At 37.2% G+C, this 17,805-nt stretch overlaps 1 long non-coding RNA gene across 3 annotated transcripts in view; it reads left to right on the top strand.

Moving 5' to 3' along the window:
- LOC140497302 (uncharacterized) overlaps positions 1–16,440 on the top strand; it is a 94,822-nt gene extending 78,382 nt beyond the window's left edge. For all 3 annotated transcript variants that reach the window (XR_011964606.1, XR_011964605.1, XR_011964604.1), the window contains one exon: positions 1–16,440. This exon is cut by the window's left edge and continues 17,860 nt beyond it. This is a non-coding gene — a long non-coding RNA (uncharacterized lncRNA).
- The last annotated feature ends 1,365 nt before the right edge of the window (positions 16,441–17,805 follow it).

Here is a 17,805-nt window from a genome sequence, read left to right on the forward strand (position 1 = left end):
TCCAAATCCTTGGTTTTACTGAAGAAAAAATAGAGACTCTAAGGCATTCAGAGACATTCCCCGAAATAAAACAGAAAGTAACAGAGCCCGACTTTGAACCTGGGTCTTTGACCCCAAATCTAATCTACCATGCTGTTCACATCTTTGTATATTCAGTCAATACCTTCTAGAGCTGTTCTCCTCCATCCATACTCTATACTTCCTATGGGCAACTAGGTGATTAAGTGGTTAGAATGTTGGACTTAAGTCAAGAAGATTTAAGTTGGAATCTGGCCTCAAATATCGGCTAGATATGTGACCTTGGGGAAGTCACTTTATCTCTCTCTACCTCAATTTTTCATCTGTAAAATGGGGCTAATAATAGCACCTACCACTTGTTGTGCGGGGAAAATGAGATAATATTTGTGAAGCACTTTACAAACCTCAAGATACCAGGGCTAGCTATGATGGTACCAATACTGATGAAATGAGGTAATATTTTAAATATATATATATATACATACATATTTATTTGCAAAGCCTTTGAGGTGCTAACTCAAATGCTAGCAATTTCTCAAACTATGTAAAAAGGCACAATGAGGGGCACCATCACTGTCCATATGCACACATTAAAAGCAGTACTTTTAAAGATAATTATATTGTTCTTTTTTTTATATCCCTTACATTGTCCATTCTATCTCTCCCCACTCTCTCGGAGAGCCATCCCTTATAATGAAGAATTAGAGAAGAATAAAAAAGCAGAGGTGGATGGTAGCCAGGGAGGGAATGCTTTATACAGGGAAGTCAGAGAGAATGGTTGGAACTATAGGGCATTTCACTGACAAGCTCTTTCCAGAAGAAAAGTACTGATTTATTACCATTTCCAGGGCTAGAATTGTAAAGTGATTTTTGGCATATTGTACTGTCCTTGTATAGATTTTATTTACATTTCAAATTAATATTTATTAGTTAAATTGGTCAGTTAGTAGTAGGTAAATGGGTGGCATGGTACAGATTTCATAAGTTATGTCATAGGTCTGAGTTTGTGAGGATAATGAATGCTCACATAGAAAAAGTCCTATGTCCCAGATAGGAGAGCTTAAAATAAAGAAGTTCAGTAGAACTAACCAAAATGTTGGAAAATCTGATATTGTACACATCTCCACACTCATGGTTGGCTATCTCTGTAAAGAAGTGGTGAGAGGTACCTTTCTTTTCATAGTTCTCCTTTGGATGAATTTATTTTCATCAGAAAATTGTACATGTCATGATATGTAGGACTTTTTTATGAAAATCCAAGTAATATATCACAGTATTGCCTTCGGTGGACAACAACGCAAAGTAGGGCTTAATTTTGAAACGCTGTGTGGAATACTCTTCCCAGATGTCCTAGTCAATTACTTGTTGAGTCATGGAGATGTTTTCTGGAGTCAGTTCTTGAATGCTTGAATGCGGAGCCCAAGGTCATTTAGATTACATTAATCTGATGGAAAGGCTTTGAGTACTGACTGTCATTTTCCCAAGATCTAGTTTATTTAAAAACACAGAGGCTAACCAGGAGGGAATTGGGTACCAGGTCTTAGTTTGGGGGTAGGAGACAGGTATGACAAATGCATATGTAAGGGGCAGTATGTTCTGTGTTGCCCATGAATATTATCATGGATCTGTTTAAATGTGGCTTATAGGGAGGATGAATACATATCTTTAGAGTTCCTCCTACCTACTCATCTGCAAAGGAGACTTTGATACCTGCCAAGTTTGACACCAGAGGCTGAGCACTCTGCTTTCCTCAGAGAAAGATTGTCTGCTTAGGATTGCACCTCTCTTGCTCCCTACTTAGCCTAAGAGAATCAGTCATTTTCTGATTCAAGCTGAGCTCCTGATCATTATCTCTTAATGGGGAATAGAATGCCCCAAGATACATAGCCAAGGCTTGATTCTCTTCCTACCAAATGTGAGTTTATACAAAGAACACTCATAGCCAATAGTAAATAAATTCATTATCCAAGCTGCTGACATAGAATTTAGAGAATGTTGGTTGCTGACTTTTGCTTTCAGAGAGAACCAAAATGACCTCACTACGTTGAGGCCAAGGTACAGGATATCTGATTGTGGTTGATTAGACCAATATGAGCTTGGAAGATGGCACCACAAGTCGGCCACCAATCATCCATATGAACATCAGGAGTACAGATATCTCTAAGTTTGCACATCCCATACTTCTTTTGAACTACTGTGATTCTGTTTTGCACATAGAGTGCAATGCTTCCTTTGATGTAGACACGCCAGGCTGGAGAGTCCTGTGCCAATGCCTCCTATGAATTATAATAGATTCCATAGTTCTTCAGAGAGACCTTAAGAGTGTCCTTAAATCGCTTCTTCTGACCTCCATGTGAATGTTTGCCTTCTGTGAATTCTCTGTAAAATAGTCTTTAAGGCAAACATACCTTTGGCATTTGAATAACATGACCAGCCATTGGAGTTGCCCTCTCTGTAATAGAGTTTGAGGGCTTGGCAATTCAGCAGATGAGAATATACTAGACAATATGCAGAGTGAATGAGTTCTCCCATTGGGAGTAAGATATTTTAGCTCACCCTAAAGAGAATTCCCAATCTCACCAAAGGGAAAATTACCCAGTCTCTATTATAGTAAGCTGGGGGACAGGGATGTGATTGAGGTACTGGTGTTTCTACACATTGGCTTCTCCCCAGAGACATTTTTTTCCTTCAGGGATTTGAAGAAAGTTTGGGCCCAACCCAGTGTCTTCTTCCTCAAACCTAAAAGGCAAAAGACCAGGATCTCTTTTTTCCCAAGGTCTTGCCCAATATGCCCTTGCCATGGGCATCAAACATTGAGTAGTAAATCAGTCTTCACCAATGAAAAAATTTTTATTCAAATAGATCTAGATCCAGTGCATTATGTATGAAATGAATAAAAGTACAAAATAATCTTCAACAGTCATATGTAGGAACTCCTACATAGGTATCTGTTCCAGGGCTCCCCAATGTTTAGGTGCTGACAGCACCTAAACTCTTTCAACAGTGGCAAAACAACTGAGCTTAGCACCTAATTGGCGAGAAATAAGTAGAAATCTACCAGGTAGCGCTCTTCCTTCCTTCTCTGGCTATACCACAGATGATTTCCTCCATCTACTTCCACCCTGATTTTCCCTATCCCTTTGATTGGTTTCCCAGCAGTGGTTTCATTATGCCTCTGTAGTTTCTGTCCTCCCCTTACCCACACTAGGGGCATGAGTGAAAAAGGTCTATCCCCTCCCTCTCACCTACTAAGGCTGATTTGAGGACATATGCTGTTTTTTTCCACCAGGTGCATTTTGTGAAGCCCTACCTTGGTTCCTAAAATTGTTGATTATACCTTTGGTCATTAGTACAGGCTACCTCCCTCCCACCTTCATAATGTAATTGGCAGAAAAGGGGGTGGTGGGTACAAATAATCTTGTAATCTCTGTGAACATTAATCTGAATGTTGGTACTACTGATGGACAAACTTTGTTTAATGACAAAAAAAGCTGTCTTTTGTTGTTGTTTGCATCCCGAGCATTTAACACAGGGCTTGGCAGTTAATGCATAATAAATTCTTCTTCATCCCTCCCTTTGTAAAATGGAGATAAAACTTTTAGGCCCTTTCTCACAAGGCTGGTTGTAAGGAAAGCATTTTGTATACCGTAAAAAGCCATATAAATATGAATTGTTGTTATTAGTGATTACATATATTAGAAGGGGCAGACTGGGTAGCTGATGTGAAAGGAGGATGGACGTATGAGAAATGGGCCTTGGACTGTGTATAATGGTCCATGTCCATGACTTTACAAATAGTGAAGTTTGTTTCCTTTTCATATGCCTCTACAACAATGGTGTCATAGAAACAGATGCTTGCAGGTCACATTTTGACTTAGAAAACCACAAATGAACATTATCTATGTTTTACTGTAGTTTTATTTATTTTTTTTTATATATTTCCCAATTACATTTTAGTGTGGTCTAGGTTTCATTTACTTGGGAGTGTTGTGACCATAAGCCTCCAGGGATTTTGATACCTTTCCTCTACAGGATTTCTCGTAATACAGATAAAAAGTGGAGTTCCATTTGGCTGTAGAGATTCAGAAGTGGATGATCCAGTCCCACCTTCTCCTTTGACCAGAGGAGGGAATTGAAATTCTCAAATGAGATGAGTCTTGGTCAAGGCCACATGGTCAGAAAGTGGAAGAGTTAGGATTGAAAGACACATTTTGACTCAAAATAATAGCCACCTGCCTTTCCAATTACTAGCATTTATACAACACCTTAAAGTTTACAGGATCATTGATTTAGAGCTGGAAGGCACATAAGAGACCATTGAGTCTCATACTCTTATTAAAACAATTTATCTTTGTATCCATTTTATAATCTGCCCCTCTCACTACCTACTCACACCTCCCTTGAACAAAAATAATAATTGAAAGATGAAGTTCCTCCACAGAGATTCACTAAGTCTAGTAAAATAAATGAGTTATATTTAATTTGAGGCCACAATATTTCCCAGTATTAAGTCTTATTTGAAGAATTAGACATAAATTCCCCATATGGATTTTCCAGAACCTTGACAATCCCAACAGCTAAAAACAAGAAACCTTGGGAAGGAGAGGGTTTACGATTAAGATGGGCTAAAGAACTTAGCCTAGCTCAACTCTAGTTTTTCTCCACACTCTGGTTTTTGAGGGAGTTTGTATCTAAGAAACTGTGATCATTTTGTGGGAGATACATAGAATACCCACCTTCTGTGCTATTTCTTCTCACTGCAAATCTACACTAACAGTATATTTTGCTTCATCAGGGTAACTTGACTTACTTACATTTATATACTATGCTAGGCAACAGAAGCATGTCCAAGACAAAAAGGGAACTGCCTTCCAACAGTAACCCTAGGCAGTCTCAGCCATTGTGAACCAGACCATGCTGAACAAGAAAAATTGATCTTCTGTTTATTATATCTCCTTTTCAGTGGCCTCATGCTATCTGCTTGTCCAAAGCATTTCTTAGGAAGTATCTCATGAATGCTTGCTTTCTTTATAATTTCCTTTCTCAACAGTGTCAATCTACTATCAAAATGTCTATGCTTTACAAAGCCAAAGTACACGTCACACAGTGTATCTTGAAATAATCTGGATTTGGCTTCATTCTCCCAGGGGACATAAGCAAAGCAAAATTGTGGTAGCACAAAAGAAATGCAAGATGTGTAAATTTATACCCAAATGGTCATAAAGGCTATTTGTGCCTGACATGTGGCACACCCTTCTGAGCTTATATTGCTCTGATCAACCACAGTTGGACACACTGTACATTGACCCTGACATAATGATGCCATTTCAGTCTTCTTCAAGTGCGAAGGACACTGACTAATCAACCAACCAATCAAGGGGATAGTCACTTTTGTTAACCTAAAGGCATATCCTCCAAGTTAGTGAGGTCTCAGTCTCTCAGTCTGCCTTAGAATTACTTTACTTACCAGTTTTCAGTCATAGTGTTCTTCTAGTATCTGTCCCCAGTGGAAGACAAGAGCCATGAACTATTAAGAATTGACTCTAACACCACATATTATTAAGAAAAAATAAAGAAAAGGTGGTGAGTCTTTGCCATCTTTAATAGACCTTCCTTTCCTAAATGGAAAAGTCACTGAAAGCTACTCAAAATATATGAATGTCATGCCATCTTATTGCAAAATAAAGACAGATTAGGCTCCTTCTGTGGGTACACATAAGGTTGCTTTTGCCATCCCATGTGTCTTGCAGATATATAATCATAGAATGATAAAGATGGAAAGTATTTTAGACATCATACAGTTTAAAGCCTTCATTATTAAAAGGAGGAAACTGAATATCAGACACTTGGAATTATATTCTATAAAATGGTAGCCATATAAATAATATTCATTACTGGTGTCATCTGTGTTACCCATGGGAAGGAGTCAATACTTCTTCCAAATTAGTTTTCTTTTTAGCAGGTCACCTTTGATGTGTACTTGTGATTTGCTCACATAATTAAAAAAAAAACACCGAAATCCTGGCCTGTAAGGAGAAGGGAGACACAGAGGGTTATACAAGTGTATAGAGAGCCAAGCCTGAAGTCATGGATTCAAGTTACACTTGTGAAGCATACTGGCTGCGTGATCCTGGGTAAATCATGCAACTTCTCCGTGCTTTAGGCAACTCTCCAAGACTATAAGTTTCTGAGAAAGTGTTAACCTGCATTGGTAAAGGGAATTTCCTCATCTGGGAGTTCTCCATTTTGATGAAATCATAGGTCTAATTCTCATCCCTTTGCAAGGTGAAAAAAATGGATATGTCTAAATCTTTTGAATTCCCACAGTATACCATACTCCCCAAAGTGCTTTCCTCCAATGGCATTTCATCACTAGATTATACAGACATTCAATCATCGTGATACTCAACTACAAATGTTAAACTTTCCTGCACTGATTTCTTAAGCAAATAACCTGTGCTGAAATTCTGGGATTATGCTGTCTGCTTTCATGGTCATTTAAACTATCACCATCTGTTTCTTATTTATTATTCTTATGAGTGTCCTTTATACCCTCCTAATTGCTCTCATTCCAATATTTAGGGACTCATTCTCAGGGCATATATCTTCTTTTTCCCTCTTCTAAATCCCCCAGTCTTTCTCCTCCTCTAAGGTAAGACATGCGTGTTAGTAACCTGTAGTTGGGGATAAATAGAAATGGATTTATGAACATGCACAATTGTCATGGATGTTGTAGAAAGTGTTCTTGTCAGCTACTGACTGGTATAGATAGCTTCTGAGACTTTCAAACGTGAAATCCTAAGAAGATTGTAGGATTTAGAAATGGAAGAGACTTTAGAGGCCATGTTTTTCTAGCCCTCTCATCTTACAGATAAGGAAACTGAGGCCCAGAGACTATACATTTAGCTTATAATAATTACAAGTTTTTACCAGCCTGACAACGATCTTTCAAGGGACTTAAGTAAAAGTGAAAAAAATCAACATCAGAAGAATTAATGTTCCTTTCATTTTATTATCAAGATGACCCCATATTTTATCATTAATAACAGGCCTGACTGCAAAGATTGATGTTGTGGAAAAGACTGGTTATGGCTTATAGACAACATGAATGCCTGTGAACAATAGTAATCATTCACAGATACTCATTTTTAGTTCCATCGATATGAAACATGATGATGGGGAAAGAGATTCAGCATTAGAGTTGACATTCAATTCTAGAAAAGGAAGTATTGAAAAGTTTTCTTTCAAATGACATGAGGTCTTGGATAATGAGAGAGATTGAGAGAAATATAGGCTGTGATCCTTTGATGAATTTCTCTGGCATTTGTACCATCCCTATTGGGACAGATCTCAATCTAGCCTTATTGAACAGGGTTCTTTTTTCCGCCATACTCTTTGAGATCAGTGAAGCATTTGGGCTACTTACCTGCTATTCCTCGCTCTCATGACTGGTCTGGTTCGTTTTCTGGTCATGCATATTCATACATATAGAAAGCCATATATCATGACTGGGAGAATAATCCTGCTAAATTTTCCTTGAAAAATGTGTGAACTCAGTGAGGTGAGTTGTGTAAACATTATACCCCATTTTACAGATAAGGAAACTGAATCACCATAAAGTGTCTAAGGCTTGGAATGTTTTAGAATTCTGATTTGGAGTCAGGATTGATTTTGTGATTTCATTGATGTAGGAAACTCTGGGTAAGAAACTTCTTGTATTGATAATGGTATTTTCTATGCAACTCATAACCTTAGAGAGTTGCCAGGAGCACTGAGTAGTTAAATGAGTTGCCCAGGGTCTTATGGTGACCATGGGTCAGAGATAGGACATGATTCCAGGTCTTTATGTCTCAAATGCCTATTCTCTACTGGTAGAACCACATGGATAAGTGTTCTAAGCATAGAGGATGGAGTGCTAGGCCTGGAATCAGAAAGAACTGGGTTCCAATCTGGTTTCAGAAACTTACTAGATGTGTGATCCTGGGCAACTCACTTAACCTCTGCTTGCCTCAGTTTATATTCATCTATAAAATGGGAATAATAACAGCACCTACCTCCCAGAGTTGTGAGTATCAGATGAGGTGACATCAATAAGGTGCTTATCACAGAACCTGATGTATACTAGGTCCTTAATAAATTCTTGTTTTCTTCTTTCCTTCTTCTTACATGTTAGAAACATACTCACTTTAAGCAAAGAACAATATTTGTTTTATACTCATTCCCTCTGAATGAATAGATTGTTCTCCAAGGCAAACCTTTTTATACTATTCCCATTTCGAATTTCCTGCCTTGCTTTCTATTGGCCACCATTCCAGAGTTCACCTGACCCACAGAGGCCACATTCCTAATTTTCTTCATAGAAGGACATGACCTAAATTCTTTTAAAGGAATTCCCTTAATTGATATACAGTCTCTCTGGTGTTGACCTGAAAGTTTGGTTAAAGAGGTAAACAGGCTAACTGATATCTTAATTGAATAGGTGGTAAATACAGTAAGATAAGAAGACAGTTGGCAAAGTGTCAATTGAAATTAAGACCCAGGATATCTATGTTTTCTTTAACATTAACATACCATAGCATAGTATGTGTCCATAAAATATTAAGAAAAAGTCTCATTATTCAAAATAGTGTCTCTGGTTAAGGGTGTCATAAAGAATGGTCTTTACTCAGCCAGGATATCTATGTTTTCTTTACCATTAACATACCATAGCATAGTATGTGTCCATAAAATATTAAGAAAAAGTCTCATTATTCAAAATAGTGTCTCTGGTTAAGGGTGTCATAAAGAATGGTCTTTACTCAGCCCCATTTGGCTTTGTTGACATAGGAAGAGTTATTCTCTGAGTTTCCCAGAGGATAAAAAAGCTATTAGGTCCAGGATCTTCTTCTGGTTGATTAGTTCAGGCTCTGGGCCCTTAGTAAAGTCCAAAAATGATATTAAATGATTATCACTGGTATTTCACATATTACATATTTTCTGTGGAAACATAAGTTCAGTTCATCTTGAGTGGGATAGGTTTAGTGAAGACTTCTCAGATTGTAATTCTTCTCCCAGGGGTGAGGTAAGACTGAGAGGCTCAAGGTTACTATATTTTTAGAACAGAATAATTCCATATAAGGATATAAAACTATGTAGTACATTAGGGTCTCAATGATTGGATAAAGTTTACCTAATTCTTCAATGTCTTCATTTCAAAAGGGATTGGTTAGATTTCGTGTCTAGAATGTAAGATCATATTCTCAGCTAATGAGAATAATGGTCAGTGGGGGGGGAGGGACTTGTGTTAGAGTCTATATAAATCGCTGCCTTTTCTTTGTCTTCGGCTTTCCTACTCCAGGTGAACTGCTGTAGGATTGTCCAGATTCTCGAGAATCGAATAAATCTCTTTTCTGTCATCACTTTGAGAGGCCTCTGAGTAATTGATTTATGTAGGGACCTGAGCCATCCCACACAATCTCATATTATAGCAAGACATTTCCTAGTAGGGATGGGAGCCTGGTGTCTTTCTTTTCCTTTAGACTTCTTAATCAGCTCCTTGACAGCTGGAACTGTCTTTTGTCTTTCTTTGTAACCCTAGCATTTTGCGAAGTGCCTGGTACATAGCAGGTGCTCCATTAATTAAATTTATTTGTATTTCTTTAATTTATATTTAATACATATTATGTATTTAATTATATTTAATTTATTGACTGATTGATGACACCAATACAGATAGTCTTTCTTACTCCTTTGGGGAAAAATTTCACAGGATGGTGGGATTTAGCCCTCAGATGAGCCTTAGACATTATCTTCTTCTGTTTCCTCATTTTACAGAAGAGGTAACTAGAATCCTAATAGATTAAGTAACTTACTTAAGGACACATACTTAGTAATTACTCTGATTCTTACCTATATACACAGTAATATTTCTCAGGTGACATCTCCCTATGTTCATGAAGTCTGGGCTACAAACCCCATATCAGTTAGCCTATATTAATATGCACTTATTGGCAATACATATTGAAGTGGCTAGGACTGATTAGCAATGTTATAGAAAATCAGCTCTTTAATATTTCTCAACTTCAAATATTTTGGTGATTCCCAATGCCATACTGAATGAGTGACAAGTACTGATTCCAGTAGACAGATGATGATGACACATGTTTACTTCCTCTTGGTAAAGAGGATAGGGACTACAAATGTTAAATGTCACATAAACTTATATATAAGTATATATACATATATATATGATTAGTTTTGCTAGCTTGTTTTTATTTTTTACAAAGGAGAGTTAAATGGGTCAGGGATGGATTATATTAAAAAATGATTATGTGTAAAAAAAGTCATCCATAAAATACTGAAAAAACTTGATTGCATGTTTACCTCTTCTAGTGGTTTTAGCTTATAAATATTAAATGTATGACTGCTTTGAGGACAAGAGATGAATGGTGAATAAACAAGCTTTTAAGTGTTTACCGTGTGAAAAATACTGGGCCTGGAATTAGAAAACAACAAAATCCCTGTTCTCAAGGAGTTCATGTTTTAATTGAGGGTAGCAATAGTATAGGAGGTTTCAGTTGCCAGTGGGATGGAAAGACCGTTGGTCCTTAGGGTGAAGTGGCAACGCAGATGACCATAAAGCATTTCCTTCAAATGAATAGGATTGTTTTCTGAATGTGGTCAAACAACAACATATTAAAGACAATTAAGCATTCAGATGGTAACTCGAGCAAATCTATCGAAATCTGGCACCTTTCTGCTATCCAGTCGTGTGTTTCAATATAATAACTAGAGCATCAACACATTTTGAAAGCTATCTTATTATGAAAAACACAAAACCCCACATCCATGCCATCACCACGCTTGAAGCTGTCATAGACACAACACTAGGATTATTTTGGATCAGTGCAAATATAAACAGTCAGACTTCAGACTTTCCCTGCCCACATTTGTGATCGCAAATTTCTGAATTCTTTGGAACAAATGGACCTTCTTTCATCTTCTTTTCCCCTACCCCTCCTGAAAAAGCTGCTTTTCCTCTTACAGTTTTTCAATTTGAATATTTGACTTTCAGTTTTAAGACTGAAGACACAAATGTTTCGGCAGGGATTTAGAAGATATTTAGTCTTGTAAATATCAAATTGATTTTTATGAGCTGTAACATTGCCCACAATTCATTCATTTGGAAACGGAGATTCACTGAATCATAGATTTAAAGGGACTTTGAAAACCATCTAGCCCAATGCCCATTGTTTACAGAAGAGTTTCCCAGGGATGAAGTGATTTGCCCAAAGCATATCCAACGCTTGAAACCCAACTTACTTTAGTTCTTCGTTAATACAATACAATACTCTCTCCCCCTCCTCCCAGTGATAAAGTGCCTACTATGCACAAAGAACTGAGCAAGGCACTTATAATTGGAAAAGAAAAACAAAATAGTGCCATCAAAGAACTCACCTTCAAGGAGCTTTTTTCTACTCTATTCAGTTGCATAAAGTAGTTAAAGAAAACTGGGTCTGGAATACATCAGCTGGACCTTAATCCCTTATTCTCCCACTTTCTAACCCCAGTGACCTTAGACAAGTCATTTCCTCTCACTAATCCTCAGTTTACTCTGAAATGGAGAGAATAACTCTTGCACTGCTATCCTCAAAGGATTATTGTAAGGAAATGTTTTTATAAACTAGAACATGCTATTAAAAATGTGAGCTCTGAGTTGTCTTCTTTCAGAATTGGAGTGGGGCTGAGGATATCCTGAGACCCCACAAGAGGTTTTGCACATTTAGAACAACACGATATTTTATACCTCACTTGAGCAGTTTTTCATTAAAGTCAGGAAGTTGCTTGGTCTCCTTTAAAACTGTTAGACCTAATGGTACCCCCTGTAAATATCTTAAAATCAAGTACTTCAAGCCTAATTAGATTTCATATTAAAAAAAAATGATTCAGAACTTGAAGTAAAAGCAATCAGGTTAGTGCTTAGTTCTTTCATTTGGGTTGCTCTCTAGTTCTTGGGAATAAGAAAGAGTTTGGATTTAGCCAGGTTTCAAATGAGCTGCTTTGTGGCTTTTCTTTTCCTTTTCAATCAACTTGCCAACCATAGTGAGGAAATCCATAAAATTGTGGATTGATTTGCATATAAGTTAAATTGTAACATGGTCAAAGGCTTCTAAGTGTGCTAAGAACTGTGCTAGGTATAGAAGAATATACAAAGAATTAAGTTTGGTCCCTGACCTAAAGGGACTTACAATCTAGTAGAGAATGTAAGATAAAGTGCAATAATTAGCATTTTTCCAGTGCTTTAAAGTGTGCAAAGCACTTTAAGAATATTACCTTATTTTATCCTCACAACAACCTTGGGAGGCACGCTAATATCCCCATTTTAAGGATGAGGAAGTTGAGGCAGAGGATAAGTGACTTGCGTGAAGTGGTTATTGGGGGGAGGAGGGAGGGTCCTACATCTGTATACACAAATAACATAATTCAATAAACCATGTTGATAAATGAATGAGAGACATAATTTTCTTTAAGATTCTTAGGAGAGTAAAGATTATTTCTAATGAGAAGGATTCAGGATTTTGCTTCATGAATGGCAAATCATGAAAGGTAACTACAAGTTGAGTAGAGGCTGTGTTGGGGTACATATTCAGAGAGGGACTATCACCTCTGGTTGGAGGGCTTGCTGAGCCCTTTTCAAGGCTGCTCATCCATCTTTAGTGTCCACCTTTCACCAAACTCTTACCTGTCTCCAAGAAGCTGTAGCATGAACAAAGTCCACATCCAAATAAAACTGTCTCAGCAGATGGGATGAACTAGATTGTGGGTACCCAAGAAGCCTCCAACTCATTTATGAAGTAGGGGGATGCCTACCTCAATCATGTGAAGATTTCACTGACAAAATAAGTGTATGAGAACAATTTTTTTTCCAAAGGCTATGAAGATAGCTAAAGCTGGTGCTCTGGAGCACTAAGAGTTCGGTTAGACATTGACAATGCCATGATCATTTGTATCCCAGGCTATCACCAGTTGTCCTGACTTTTGCCTTGCTAGTGGACTTCAATGACTCTGGAAGAGAGAGTAAGACTGATGACTTTGTGCAACTCTCAGTCACTTGAAAACAATTCACATGCAAGTCAAATTATCACCTAGTGATATCATTGGTCCTCTTCACAAATGAACGCCAACAATGGGCAAGAATGCACTGGAATCACAATACAGTGTTACCCTGTATCATCAAAGACTCTGACCTACACAAGAGAGCCTGCTATACAGGTTTTTAGATCTCTTTTTCTGAAAGGAAAGCAACTTTTGAAGGTTCAACAATCACTTTAATCAAGCATAAAGATCATGCACTTAGTTCAGGGGAAAAAGTCACAAAGAAATAATAATCAACAGACAGGGCTTCCAACTGTCTGACCATAAGCAATACACACATCACAGATCAACACACAGATCCCACTGTCTGATCATACATAGTTACCACAGAGAGAAGCACCAACATTTGGGTTTTCAAAGCCAGGGAGCTGCCTAGTGGCTGCCCAGAGTCTAGTCTAGCCAAACAAACACTTCCAGTGAGTAAGCTCCAAAATAAAACCTTACCTCAGAGTATAAACTTTTCAGGGTCAGAGGGCATCACAACCCTTGAGAACCAATGCCTCATTAGAAAATTAAGAAAAGGTATGGACCTCTCCTAATCAAGCTTGCCTTAATGGGCAGGCCCATTAATGGATGGGGAAAATCTTTAACTCTCATTAGCATCACATGCCCTAATAGCAACCCTGAGCTCAGTTCCTGCCAGAAGAATTATGCAGTTCTCTGTGTTTTCTGTAACTGTTTAAGGAGTTCCTTGAGTAATTTAATTACATGTTGGGTTTTTTAACAGGTTTTTGTAAATCTTTTGCATTTCTGAATTTTCTGTGAGGTAAAATTAAGGACTATCATCTATTCAATATGTACTTGTTACTTTAAGAGAATGTATAGAAGCTTGGGACCACGCTAGTTAATGTTGAGGAAATCTGGACACTTGGAAGGTTTGAGGATTGTCCTCAGAGTGTACTCCAGATTATAACATGTAATTTTCTCTTGAGATCTGATCTAGTCTATGTGAAATCAAAATTTTAGGAAATGTTAGATCACAACTTCCACGTTATATTTACCTTCTCAGTGACTATAGTTTTATGAATTTTTCTACTACAAAATTTTCTATCTTAGTCTGTGTTTGGCTAACAGTTCCCTTAACCATTTGAGACTTTTATGTATATACTACTAAGTAAATCAAAACTTGTATGGCCTATATGGCATAATACATACTGATTTATAGAAGTCCTAATATTTAAGGACTTAAAGAATCATTGAAGAAAGACGATTCTGGGTTTTCGAAGATTTTGACAGTACTGTTCAGCACCTATATCATTTTTGCTAAGGGCGGAGACTCATCTGAAAACAGGCCACTAAGCAATAGATTATTTTTTCCCAAATACATTTTTTTTTTTATCAGAATGGTTTACTGAGGTTTGGAAAGATGATAACACATAGCGCTTGTGAAAGGAGAAAAACACTAACAAATTCACAGATCTTTGAAGTAGTTATATTTTAAAATCTTTGATTTTTTAATAAAAGAATGTACTTTGGACCAGAGCTGCTTTTGTAAACTCAATTTTATAATTTAAGTTTTAACCTCTTTCCTTTCCTTGCCTGACATCTGGTGGTGAAAACATTTTCTTTTCCTCCTCTAAATGCAATTTGCAGCAGAAAGGAAGAGGATCAGCAAGGCAAGGCACAGTTTGTTTCACCTTTCCTGAATAATAAAGGTTGATAAAGCACAGGGATGTGCTGGTGAATGTTTAACAACTGGCTCTCTAAAAAAAGTATACTCATGCCACACTTTTATGTTTAGTCTGCATTATTAATGTTTTCTCTGTCACTTTCTCAGGTCTTAACAATTAAAAAAATAATAATGAAGCCGTGATTTGTGGCATTTTATGTTTTCCAAGATTTAAATGCTAACACTGAAAATTGAACAGTTGGCTCTCCAGTGTCAGTTTGAGCTGGCTACAGGACATCCCTGAAATGATTTATTTCATTTCACGTTAAAAGCCATGGAAAGAGGAAGTTTCTGTTCATAATACAGTTGATCGACAAGTCAAATATGAATTCTAGTGCCCAAAGAGGCCAACTTACATCTGTCATTGAAAAGTTAAATGACCTCTGACATATTGCCAGAACAACACTCTCACCTAGTGGATGGGAATATTTAAAATAGTACACTGAGAGTTTAGAAGCAATATCTGACCTGTTTGGCCTGGCTGACCAGAGTAATGAACTGATTAAATTAGCTTGAGTCTAAGACTCTCAAAAAACAAATGTATTTTTATAATGAATAAATCGAAATATACCATCTGGAATCAAAGTTCTGTTCAAACCACAAATAGGAATGTAGCATCTAGAATAAATATTCTACTCAAATTCCAGCTGGAGAATTATGTTCTGTTCTGGACACTCCATATAAGGAAGGGCACTGAAAATAGGGCAACAGGTCCAGAGAAGGACACTTTGAAATGCTGTTATTTGATTTTGCTATTGAATGTTCTAAATCATCGGCATAAAGGGAAGACAGATAATCAGAGTGACCCCAGGTATATCAATGCCAATCATACAAAGTCTACTTTGAGAGACAATTTCACCAAAGATGGAGAATAAGAATATAATTATCATGATAAATCCTATTTAAATAGTGCTTTACAATTCAAAATTGATTTTCTCAAAATTCCATGAGTTTAGTTAATCAATCAATAAAACTAACTGTCTACTATGTATTAGGCACTTGGCTAAGCACTGCTGGTACAAAAAAGAGTCAAAAACCAGTCCTTGTCCTCAAGGAACTGATACTGTAATGGGTTTTTCATTCCAATTTAATTCAATAAGGGCTTACCCAGATGATGAAATTGACACTCTGAAAGTTTAAAAGATTTGCCCAAAGTCACCCAGTTCATTGAGAAGGTTGGGATTAAACTTGGGTCTTTTGACTCAATCTAGTGTGCTTTTCACTACACTATGGTATCAGTGATGGTCCAAGGTCTCTGAAAAAATAAATATACACAGGACACACTTTTAAATTTTGTATGCATTCTTTACCTTTTCCTCCACTACTTCCCTAAGTGTAGACCATCAGCAAAACAATCAATCAAACCCTGATTTATAGCATTTGCTGATTTCCGAGGCGTAAATACTCACACTGCAAATTTAACAATCAGCTCTTATGAGCCTCTTTAAACTATTTCCAACACACTCCTGATGGTACCTCTAAGTTTCTGGAGATAGTCAGCAAATTTCTAATCCTTTCAACTTTATATTTGCTTTTATTTGGAAAATAATGACTATGACCAGTTTGCCAACATGTTACAACAATTCATATCTAAAAAATCCAGACTGAAATGATCTGTCCTTCTCATTATAACCTCTCTGATTTTTCCACCAGCACAATGTTTAGACCAAGATAAAGAACTTCAAATGGCTTCATGAATACTTTAGTTCACAGATTATGCTTTTAATGTGCTCTTCAAGACTTGAGTTAATTAGGTTAAATGAATATAGCTCCCCATTAGGGATAGATGATGGAGAGGTTCTTCAGGCTCAGATATTTGGAGTTCACTTATCCCAAAGTCAGTGAGTCTTAGCATGAAGACTTCATTTAAAATGTTTTGGTCATGGTTTGAATATAATCGGTTTCCTTCGTAATCCAATGTATCTTATTTTATACATTTGAAAACATTATTCTGATAAGTTTTACCATAAACGTCATCAGACAAATCCATGAACAATGGAATATTTTCTATCAGTTTAACTAATGTTAAACCTCTCCCTTTCACAGGGGATGTTTTCTAAGCCACTCAGGGCAAGGTTCACGGTAGGCATAAGCATGATGTAGCACATTACAAAAAGAATTATGAAGGAGAAGGAGTGTATTGGACACAATTGAGGACATATATTGGTATCCTTATGAAATCAAGAGAAAGTGAAGAAAATTCCTAGAATTTTAGAATAAACCCTAGTGGTGAATTCATAGGAGGACATGGATAAGTGCAACAGGACCAGCATTTTTCTGATGTATCTTCCTTGACATCCTACCCCCAACACAACTTTATCAACCACAGATTCCCTGACAGAAGCTTCCTGGCCTAGGGGCTTAAAAGATCTCATGCATTTGTAGTTGTTGCCTCTCAAACTTAGTGGGTGCCTGACATCACTCAAGGTGCCATACTCTGATGAAATACTTAGCAGATATATTCCCAGATGATGAGGGCGGCAAACAGAGATGCCAGGGACCACTGTATCCTTATTGTATAACCTTGCTGTATTTGAACAAATACAGCTAGGTCACACAATGGATAAAGAGCTGAGCCTGGAGCTCATTTTCCTGGGTTCAAATGTAGTTTCAGATGCCTATTAGCTGGGTGACCCTGGACAAATCACTTAGCCTTGTTTGCCTCAGTTTTCTCATCTGTTAAATGAACTAGAGAAGGAAATGGCCAACCAATCCAGGGTTTTTGCCAAGAAAACCCCAAATGGAGTCACAAAGAGTCAGACACAGCTGAACAACAACAACAAAACCTTTATGTAACAACTCATTTTGCCTCAGTTTGTTCCAAATTCAAATGTAAATTAAGTGGATGCTGGGGTTAGAGACAAGCCTACAGGAGCAAGAGTAGTACAAGAACAGATGGATTGTGATCTGCACCAAAGGATGGAACATCCCAAATATCTTATTACATGTTTGAATATTCCCAATAGAAAACATTTCTGATATTT

The sequence above is a fragment of the Notamacropus eugenii genome, chromosome 3 (assembly GCF_028372415.1).
Source record: "Notamacropus eugenii isolate mMacEug1 chromosome 3, mMacEug1.pri_v2, whole genome shotgun sequence".
In the NCBI taxonomy this organism is placed as follows: domain Eukaryota; kingdom Metazoa; phylum Chordata; class Mammalia; order Diprotodontia; family Macropodidae; genus Notamacropus; species Notamacropus eugenii.